Source organism: Bufo bufo, chromosome 4 (genome assembly GCF_905171765.1).
Source record: "Bufo bufo chromosome 4, aBufBuf1.1, whole genome shotgun sequence".
In the NCBI taxonomy this organism is placed as follows: domain Eukaryota; kingdom Metazoa; phylum Chordata; class Amphibia; order Anura; family Bufonidae; genus Bufo; species Bufo bufo.
This window is the reverse complement of record NC_053392.1, coordinates 361,994,273-362,004,759: the sequence shown is the minus strand read 5'-3', so window position 1 is coordinate 362,004,759 and position 10,487 is coordinate 361,994,273.

The following is a 10,487-nucleotide window of genomic DNA, read 5'->3' as shown; positions in this document are numbered from 1 at the left end:
TTTTCCGGATGACACCGAAGAGACGGCATTTCCATGCATTTGTCATACGGATCACGATCCTGATCCGTCTGACAAATACCATTAGTTTGCATACGTTTTAACGGATCCGGCAGGCAGGATCCTCTGCCGCAAGTGTGAAATTCCCCTAAACAAGAGACACCCAGCGGCTTTGGTGCCCTGCGCTCTGGAGTCCATTTTAAAGAATAGATTTCCAATGTACAAAAAGTATGACGGATGTCCTCAAGGGCTTAAGCACTTTGAGGCCACTGCAAACTATTATGGTTTAGGTGGAAAAGCCCTTTAGGCTAGGGCTACACGGCAGCATTTTTTGCAATGATAGTCAATTGTGTGGCCATGGGAAATGCTGCGAATGCAACGCGACAGTCACATAAAATCCATCCAAGTCAGATTTCTTTTTTGCAGCATGTCACATTGCGAAACCATTGACTATCATTGCAAAAAATGTTGCGTGACTTTACAGCGACAAGAAGTTGACGTGTAGCCCAAGTCTTAAAGGGTTTGGTTGTCTGGCAAGATAAAAAGCCTTTTAGCTGTTGCCAGAATGCAAAATAATAAAACTGTATAATATACTTTAATTCTGCAGACTGCTCTGCCAGCCTGATATTGACCCCCTTCTCCCTTGCAGTCCACGGCAGTTTTATTCCCCATTATAGCCAATGGGGGTCTTTTACATCGTACTCGCCACGTGGGAGTGGGGGTGTCAGCCGGGACTTCCGCACCGACATATTAACAATCTTTTATACCTGGAAACATGCATACAAGAGGTGTGAAAACGATTCCAGTCTGGGGCTGGTGTAGTTTTCACTTCCAGATCGCAAGTTGCCTCTGGATAGGTCATCAGTGTCTAGTTGGTGAGGGTCCGACGCCCGGGACCCCTGCCGATCAGCTGTTTGAGAAGGCACGGGCGCTCCTGTGAGCGCCGTGGCCTTTTCACAGTTTACCAAGCACAGTAGATAGTACATAGTAGAGCGGCTGTGCTTGGTATCAGCCCTCAGCCATGTCTTCACTGGCCTAGCAAAAGCTGAGAGAAGACTGCAGCACTCAGAGGAGCGCCGGTGCTTTCTGAAACAGCTGATCGGTGGGGGTACCAGGTGTCGGACCCCCACCGATCAGATGCTGATGACCTATCCTGATAATAGGTCATTAGTAGGAATGAGCGAACTTCAAGTTTTGAAGTTCGGGTATATGGTGAAATGCACTATGGATTCAATTACCACGGACCATAACGCAATTCTATGAGGCATTCCGTTATTTATTCCATCATAATAGAAGTCTATGGCCAGCATAACGGATCCGTCTGGTTTCCGTTATGCCGGAGGACTCTCCTGCATAACGGAAACAGGACGGATCCGTTATGCTGGTCATAGACTTCTATTATGATGGAAAGCATAACGGATTGCCTCTAAAGGGATTGGGTTATGCTATCTGCATTGAATTACATTATGGTCAGTGTTAACGGAATCTATAACGCTATTCACCATATACCCGAACTTCAAAACTTCAAGTTCGCTCATCCATAGTCATCAGTATAAAAATTTCACAAAACAAAAAAACTAATTGTGTCTGACAGATGACCTCACACCCTTCTGGTCTATGACTGATATTCTGTAATTTTCTAACCTCATCTTCTCTTTGTGGCAACCTTCAATTTCCCTTCTCCCTAGCTAGTCACCCATAATTAAAACGTAGGGTCACCTTCCAGCTATTTTCATAAACATGTCATAAGTAGAAGTTCTCGAATATATTGTTCCTGGAATGACATCCTGTCACTGTGAGAACATTCTGATAAGATGATGCAAGGTTTTTTGCCAAATCAAGTTCTCTGCCGTTGCCCTCAGAGTAATCAGTATCAGACACATGCAGCCACTTATTGAATGCTGACAAATCTGAAGTTCTCAAAGCCCACATGTTATCAGAATACTCCAGTGATTCTGTTGACCTTGAATGAGATAATTCCACCTTATATTGCATCATCAGAGAGGTCCCTAAAGGCTATGATCTAAAACATTCTGCTTCACCAATTACATATATAACAAAGCAACTTTGCAAACAGTATGCATAAAAAAAAAATTGTACACTTTTTGAACAAGGTTGATATGTTTGTTGCTCCATGGTTCGCCTACACAATCTGTGCAAGGGGCCGATTTTTAAAGGGGCCACTTTATGGTTACTGTTGACCAATGTCTTGTAAAATGACTATATGATACTAATATAGCCTTTGGTGATATTTTGCGCTATTTACTATATTTCATAATGTAAGCCCCCTTGTTCACAAAGTCTTTAGAGCTGTCCACATAGAGGTCCTGTCCTTAAGATGGCTGTTGATGGAGGGTCCAGACAAATCACCTCCATGTGAGGTCTCCTCCATTCAAACACACTGATTCTGTACTTGTAATGTTGGGAGTTTAGAGCAGGTGTAGTGTGAGAATGAGTGATGTGTTTGGGGGAAGAAGGGGGGGGGGGGGTTGTGCTTTTAAACTGATAACCTTAACCAAACCCCCCACCTTCCTCTCCAACCTCAACAGAAAACAGCCACTACAGTGAAACCTGTTAGTGCTAGGCTCCACTTCCCTTTAGGCCTCATGCACACAAAGTATCTATTTTGCAGTCTGCAATAAACGGATCCGCAAAAATACGGATGACGTCTGTGTGCATTCCGTATTTTGTGGAACGGAACAGCTGGCCCCTAATAGAACAGTACTATCCTTGTCCGTAATGCGGACAATAATAGGACATACGAAAACGGAATGCACACGGAGTAACTTCCGTTTTTTTTTGTGTGGACCCATTGAAATTAATGGTTCCGTATACGGTCCTAAAAAAAAAAAAGGAACGGAAAGAAAATACGTTTGTGTGCATAAGGCCTTAGTCTTGGCTGTGTAATGCTACCTGCAGATGGGTGCAGGTTTACAGATTTTCCTGCTGATTTCTCTGCATTTCATTACCAAATCCAGTTACTTGCAGATTCTGATTTACAGAATTACCCCATTATCACCCTTTGCATTGCAATGGGTGAAATCCCCACCAAAAAAATAAAAAAATCCACACGGCAGATCAGTTTCCGCACCGAAAAAAATATGCAAACTGTATATATGATTCAGCAAATTTCATTCAGTCTCCTGGTACTGTTAACCCTATTCTTGCCTTCAAAATTACAGAAACTGTGACAGAATTTGACAAAACCTATTATAAATTAATGAGGTCCATTGGGCACTGGTGGTATCAGACATTTGATGGATCCAGCAGGGCATTGTGGTTTTTGTTATAAGCAGAGGCCACAAAGCCTTATCTGAATGTTGCCAATTTTAGTAATCTGATTCATGAGCATTGTACTTAGTGAAGTTTACTTATTTCCGATGAAGAATAATATAGCATCGATAATCCACAGGGATCCTTTGGTTTCAAGATAATCCTTCTGTGGAAGCGAAATGGCAAAGATAATGAAGAACCACCAACAGAATAGAATAAATAAAATGTATTATACTCACAAAGGTAGCAAAATATTAGGCATATCATAAAACCGTATCAGTCCTCGTAAATCTGCCCGACCTAGGTTTTGCTTTCGCTTCTTCAGGGGCGCATGCGGTGTTTGGCTTTACTTTATGAGGGACACCTTCTGGATATTTGGAGCAGCGCGGACCTAGATTAAGACAAATTGATTGACTGTGTGAAATGAACCCACCTCACTTTGGGACCTGCAGCGCCACTAGTAGGCAAAGTAATCGAGTAACTTTTCTTTTTTGAAGAATAATATAGCACCTTATGTATCACCGGCAAGTTTTTAGATGTGTCTTTCTGTTTACCCATATTATTAGATATATTTTTCTGTTTCCAGACCCGATTCCTCGGACATCCCTGGCGCAGTTGACACTGTTGCAGTGCTGATCTCACCTAAGCTGAATTGTTAGCTGGCTGTTGTTGAGAACACGTCTCTATTATGTTAAATGGTATCTGTCAGCAGATTTTTACCTATGAAACTGGATGACCTGCTGTATGTGCGCTTGGCAGCTGAAGGCATCTGTGTTGGTTCCATGTTTATATGTGCCTCTGAGAAAAAATATGATGGCCCTGCCAACCAGAGTGGAGAGGGTGCGGCAGCTTCAGAAAGAGAAGGTCCCCTAGGTGTAAAGTCAATGCCTCAGTTACCCCTAGAGACTCATCAGTATATATAAAAATATTTTTCTCAGCAATGCGGGCACATAGACACAAACAAAATTGTTGGTACCCTTCCATTAAAGAAAGAAAAACCCACAATGATCACCAAAATAACTTGAAACTGACGAAAGTAATATTAAATAAAGTTTACTGAAAATCAGCTAATGAAAATCAGACATTGCTTTTGAATTGGGGTTCAACAGAATAATAATAAAAAAACACTAATGAAACTGGCCTGGACAAAATTAATGGTAACCCTAGAAAAGATTGAAAATAATTTGACCATAAGGACATGTTAAACTAAGGTGTGTCCTGTAATTACCATCACACGTGTGTTCAAACTTAAAATCCATCAATTTGCCTATTTGAAGGGTGAAAAGTAATCAATGTGCTGTTTAGTATCATGGTGTGTACCACACAGAACATGGACCAAAGAAAGCTAAGGAGAGAGTTGTTTTAGGAGATTAGAAAGAAAATTATAGACAAACATGCTAAAAGGTAAAGGCTATAAGACCATCTCCAAACTTGATGTTCCTGCTACTACAGTTGCACATATTAGTAAGAAGTTTATAAGGTCTACCGGACTGTAGCCAACCTCCCTGGACATGCCGCAAGAGGAAAATTGATGACAAACTGAAAAGACAGATAATATGAATGGCAACCAGAGAGCCCAGAACAACTAACAAAAGAGATTAGAGGTGAACTCCAAAGTCAAGATACATCAGTGTCAGATTGCATCATCCGTTGCTTTCTTAGCCAAAGTGGACTGAATGAAAGATGACCAAGGAAGAAACCACTGTTGAAAGCAAGTCATAAAAAAACATGACTGGAATTTGCCAAAACGCATATCGACAAGCCACAAAGCTTCTGGGAGAATGTAATTTGGACAGATAAGACAAAACTGGAGCTTTTTAGCAAGTCACATCAGCTCTATGTTCACAGACACAAAAATAAAGCATACAAAGAAAAGAACATTTGGGGACATATATCAAATTGGTGTAAACTAGCCCATAGCAACCAATCAGATTCCACTTTTCATTTTTGACAGCTCCTTTGGAAAATGAAAGGTGGAATCTGATTGGTTGCTATGGGCAACTAAACTGGTTCTACTTTACACCAGTTTGATTAATGACCCCAATTGTGCCTACTGTGCAAAATGGAGGCTGCTCGGTTATGTTTTGGGGTTGCTTTGTGGCATCTGACACAGGATGTCTTGAATCTGTGCAGGGTACAATAAAATCTCAACTATCAAGGCATTCTGGAACAAAATGTGCTGCCCAGTGTCAGAAAGTTTGGTTTCTGTCGCTGGTCAAGGGTCCTCCAACAGGATAATGACCCAAAACACACAGCTTAAAACATCCAAGAATGGCTAAGAGTAGAGATGAGCAAATTTCCACTTGCACTCAGTTTTGCAGCCCATAGACTTCTATTATTACGGAATGAATAACAGAATACATCTAAAGCAGGCATGTTTAACTTGCGGCCCTTCATCTGTTGCAAAACTACAACTCCCATCATTCCCGGACAGCCTACAGCTATCAGCCTACAGAAGGGCATGGTGGGAGTTGTAGTTTTACAACAGCTGGAGGGCTGCAGGTTGAGCATCCCTGCTCTAAAGGCATTCCGTCATAGAATTGCATTATGGTGCGCGATAACAAATCCATAACGCAATTCACCTTTTTCCACCAAACAAAGTGTGAACGAATTTCAAAATATGAAATTCACTCATCTCTAGCTAAGAGCAAAAGTGCTGGACTATTCTGAAGTGTCCTTCTATGATCCTTGATCTAAATCCTATTAAACATTTGTGGAAAGAGCTTAAAAAGCTTCTGTCACCCCACTAAACTGTTTTTTTTTTTTTTTGGTTACTTATAATGCCTATAATGCGATTTATGCATACATACTGTAATTAATCATTTTGGTTCAGCAGATTCTGTTAAAAACGTACTTTTTAAAATATGCAAATTACCTTGCTACCAGCAAGTAGGGCGGCTACTTGCTGGTAGCAGCCGCATCCTCCTATCCTAAAGACGCCCCCTCCGCATGTTGATTGACAGGGCCAGCGGACGGGATCTTTCTCTGCTGGCCCTGTTTGCATTCAAAATCTGGCGCCTGCGCCGTACCTGTCTTCAGTCGGCGCAGGCGCAATGAGAGGAGGACTTTCGCTCGTCCGCTCCTTCCTCAATGCGCCTGCGCCGGGTGTAGATGTGACGTCATCGGCGCAGGCGCATTGAGGATGGGGCGCAGAGCGAGCGTCCGCCTCTCAGTGCGCCTGCGCCGACTGAATACCGTTACGGCGCAGGCGCGAGATCTTAATAGCAAACAGGGCCAGCAGAGAAAAATCCCGTCCGCTGGCCCTGTCAATCAACATGCGGAGGGGGCGTCTTTAGGATAGGAGGATGCGGCTGCTACCAGCAAGTAGCCGCCCTACTTGCTGGTAGCAAGGTAATTTGCATATTTTAAAAGTAAGTTTTTAACCGAATCTGCTGAACCAAAATGATTAATTACAGTATGTATGCATAAATCGCAGTATAGGGATTATAAGTAACCCAAAAAAAAAAAAATGTTTAGTGGGGTGACAGAAGCCCTTTAACTACCTCAGCCCCTAAAGCTTAAACACCCTGAAAGACCAGGCCACTTTTTACACTTCTGACCTACCCTACTTTCACAGTTTATTGCTCGGTCATGCAACTTACCACCCAAATGAATTTTACCTCCTTTTCTTCTCACTAATAGAGCTTTCATTTGGTGGTATTTCATTGCTGCTGGCATTTTTACTTTTTTTGTTATTAATCAAAATTTAACAATTTTTTTACAAAAAAATGACATTTTTCACTTTCAGTTGTAAAATTTTGCAAAAAAAAACGACATCCATATATAAATTTTGCTCTAAATTTATTGTTCTACATGTCTTTGATAAAAAAAAAATGTTTGGGTAAAAAAAAAAAATGGTTTGGGTAAAAGTTATAGCGTTTACAAACTATGGTACAAAAATGTGAATTTCCGCTTTTTGAAGCAGCTCTGACTTTCTGAGCACCTGTCATGTTTCCTGAGGTCCTACAATGCCCAAGCAGTACAAACACCCCACAAATGACCCGATTTCGGAAAGTAGACACCCTAAGGTATTCGCTGATGGGCATAGTGAGTTCATAGAACTTTTTATTTTTGTCACAAGTTTCATATTCCACTAACTTGTGACAAAAAATAAAAACTTCTATGAACTCACTATGCCCATCAGCGAATACCTTGGGGTGTCTTCTTTCCAAAATGGGGTCATTTGTGGGGTAGTTATACTGCCCTGGCATTCTAGGGGCCCAAATGTGTGGTAAGTAGTTTGAAATCAAAATGTGTAAAAAATGACCGGTGAAATCCGAAAGGTGCTCTTTGGAATGTGGGCCCCTTTGCCCACCTAGGCTGCAAAAAAGTGCCACACATGTGGTATCGCCGTACTCAGGAGAAGTTGAGGAATGTGTTTTGGGGTGTCATTTTACATATACCCATGCTGGGTGAGATAAATATCTTGGTCAAATGCCAACTTTGTATAAAAAAAATGGGAAAAGTTGTCTTTTGCCAAGATATTTCTCTCACCCAGCATGAGTATATGTAAAATGACACCCCAAAACATATTCCCCAACTTCTCCTGAGTACGGAAATACCACGTGTGACACTTTTTTGCAGCCTAGGTGGGCAAAGGGGCCCATATTCCAAAGAGCACCTTTCGGATTTCACCGGCCATTTTTTACAGATTTTGATTTCAAACCACTTCTCACGCATTCGGCCCCTAAAATGCCAGGGCAGTATAACTACCCCACAAGTGACCCCATTTTGGAAAGAAGACACCCCAAGGTATTTCGTGATGGGCATAGTGAGTTCATGGAAGTTTTTATTTTTTGTCACAAGTTAGTGGAATATGAGACTTTGTAAGGAAAAAAATAAATAAATAATAAATCATCATTTTCCGCTAACTTGTGACAAAAAATATAAAATTCTGGGAACTCGCCATGCCCCTCACGGAATACCTTGGGGTGTCTTCTTTCCAAAATGGGGTCACTTGTGGGGTAGTTATACCGCCCTGGCATTTTCCAGGGGCCCTAATGTGTGGTAAGTAGGTAAATGACCTGTGAAATCCTAAAGGTGCTCTTTGGAATGTGGGCCCCTTTGCCCACCTAGGCTGCAAAAAAGTGTCACACATGTGGTATCGCCGTATTCAGGAGAAGTTGGGCAATGTGTTTTGGGGTGTCTTTTTACATATACTCATGCTGGGTGAGAGAAATATCTCGGCAAAAGACAACTTTTCCCATTTTTTTTATACAAAGTTGGCATTTGACCAAGATATTTATCTCACCCAGCATGGGTATATGTAAAATGACACCCCAAAACACATTGCCCAACTTCTCCTGAGTACGGCGATACCAGATGTGTGACACTTTTTTGCAGCCTAGATGCGCAAAGGGGCCCACATTCCTTTTATGAGGGCATTTTTAGACATTTGGATCCCAGACTTCTCACGCTTTAGGGCCCCTAAAATGCCAGGGCAGTATAAATACCCCACATGTGACCCCATTTTGGAAAGAAGACACTCCAAGGTATTCAATGAGGGGCATGGCGAGTTCATAGAAAAAAAAAATTTTGGCACAAGTTAGCGGAAATTGATTTTATTTATTTTTTTCTCACAAAGTCTCCCTTTCCGCTAACTTGGGACAAAAATTTCAATCTTTCATGGACTCCATATGCCCCTCTTCTTTCCGAAATGGGGTCACATGTGGGGTATTTATACTGCCCTGGCATTCTAGGGGCCCTAAAGCGTGAGAAGAAGTCTGGAATATAAATGTCTAAAATTTTTTACGCATTTGGATTCCGTGAGGGGTATGGTGAGTTCATGTGAGATTTCATTTTTTGACACAAGTTAGTGGAATATGAGACTTTGTAAGAAAAAATAAATAATTTCCGCTAATTTGGGCCAAAAAAATGTCTGAATGGAGCCTTACAGAGGGGTGATCAATGACAGGGGGGTGATCAGGGAGTCTATATGGGGTGATCACCCCCCTGTCATTGATCACCCCCCTGTAAGGCTCCATTCAGACATTTTTTTGGCCCAAATTAGCGGAAATTATTTATTTTTTCTTACAAAGTCTCATATTCCACTAACTTGTGTCAAAAAATGAAATCTCACATGAACTCACCAGACGTCCGTATGCGTTTTGCGGATCCGATCCATCTATCAGTGGATCCGTAAAAATCATGCGGACGTCTGAATGGAGCTTTACAGGGGGGTGATCAATGACAGGGGGGTGATCAGGGAGTCTATATGGGGTGATCACCACAGTCATTGATCACGCCCCTGTAAGGCTCCATTCAGACGTCCGTATGCGTTTTGCGGATCCTATCCATCTATCAGTGGATCCGTAAAAATTATGCGGACGTCTGAATGGAGCTTTACAGGGGGGTGATCAATGACAGGGGGGTAATCAATGACAGGGGGGTGATCAGGGAGTCTATATGGGGTGATCAGGGGCTAATAAGGGGTTAATAAGTGACAGGGGGGGGGTGTAGTGTAGTGTAGTGTGGTGCTTGGTGCTACATATTGCTGAGCTATCTGTGTCCTCTGGTGGTCGATCCAAACAAAAGGGACCACCAGAGGACCAGGTAGCAGGTATATTAGACGCTGTTATCAAAACAGCGTCTAATATACCTGTTAGGGGTTAAAAAAAAATCACATCTCCAGCCTGCCAGCGAACGATCACCGCTGGCAGGCTGGAGATCCACTCGCTTACCTTCCGATCCTGTGAACGCGCGTTCACAGGAAATCTCGCGTCTCGCGAGAGGACGCACCGGCGCGTCCACCCAGAAGAGCAGGGCCGCCGCAAAGACGCAATCCTGCGTACGGCGGTCCTGAGGAGGTTAAACATGCAGTTTGGAGAAGGCACCCTTCAAACCTGAGACAGCTGGAGTAGTTTGCTCATGAGGAGTGGGGCCAATATACCTGTGGACGTACAGAAATCACTTGATTGCAGCGATCGCCTCAAAAGGTTGTGCAACAAAATATTAAGTTAAAGGGGTTGTCTCACTTTAGCAAGTGGCATTTATGTAGAGAAAGTTAATACAAGCCACTTACTAATGTATTATTATTATCCATATTGGCTCCTTTGCTGGCTGGATTCATTTTTCCATCACATTATACACTGCTCGTTTCCATGGTAAAAGAACACCTTGCAATCCATCAGTGGTGGTCCTGCTTGCACAATATAGGAAATAGAGTCAGCCTGTCTAGTAGCCTGGACCATGGGAGCTCACATAGGCTGGTGCTTTTT